Below are 966 nucleotides of genomic sequence, written 5' to 3' on the forward strand. Positions count from 1 at the left end.
CTCTGTCCATCGCCACCCCCTTTTGTACCGCTTTAGCCCCAACGCAGGCACCCTTGGAAGGTAGTGCAAAGGTGACTGCGCAGGGGGAATGATTGCTTATGTGCAGAAAGGGATACCTTTCTGCACATAAACAATCATGAATGGCGTTTTGTTGTTTTTATATGTGCTGCATAAAACAGTACATATAGAAACAGCAAAAACAAGTTGATATAAAGCATTTCTCCTCATTACTCCATGTAAAGACTAGGGGGCAGACTTACAAGAACTGGCACATCGCTGCATATTAGCAGAGATGCGCCAGTTAATTTGCGTGACAGAAAAATAACCATACTCCACCATGGATGCGCCGCATTTACAATGCAGTGCACCATGGCGCAAGGATAGACAGATGTGTGACGCATCTTTTGTTGTAAAGGCAATGCATTTTTGGAGCTGTGTTGTAAGCACGACACAACTCCAGCAATGGTCAGGAATGCCTATTCCCATCATGCTGCGTCAATCCTTAAACCTGCTTCAAGCAGGTGCAAGGTTTTGACGCAGTGGCGTCGTAAAAGTGACTCAGTGAAATCTTGTAGATTTCACTGTATCACTTTTACGAGACTTCCTTACGACCGAACGCCCACCCGGCATACATTATACCTTGGTGCATGTACGCCAGAGTGCTGTTTGATTTGTCGACGTCAGATCTCAAGCAGGGAGTGGCCGTAGTACTTATATTTGCATATTTTCTGTGCAATGACATCAACTTCTTTTCTTTATATTTCTGTGTTAAAATGTCAATTTTAACTTCTGTAAGTACCCTCAGATCTTTTACTCCTTCCCATTTTAATCAAAGTGAATATATAAATTATGACCATAATAAAAGTTGGTGTTACTTAGTCCAAGGGCGTGAAATTACAACTTTACATGTTAAGAATTTAGTTCTTTATTATTTGTCAAGAAGGTTCTTCTTAAGGAGGAGCCACC

General features: G+C 41.7%; 1 non-coding gene across 1 annotated transcript; it reads left to right on the forward strand.

Annotated features, from left to right (window-relative positions):
* Nucleotides 1-911: 911 nt before the first annotated feature.
* On the forward strand, nt 912-966 carry LOC144808174 (U7 small nuclear RNA). Its single transcript, XR_013606700.1, has one exon. It is a non-coding gene; the product is annotated as a U7 small nuclear RNA (small nuclear RNA).

This window comes from Lissotriton helveticus, chromosome 1_2 (assembly GCF_964261635.1).
Source record: "Lissotriton helveticus chromosome 1_2, aLisHel1.1, whole genome shotgun sequence".
Classification (NCBI taxonomy): Eukaryota; Metazoa; Chordata; class Amphibia; order Caudata; family Salamandridae; genus Lissotriton; species Lissotriton helveticus.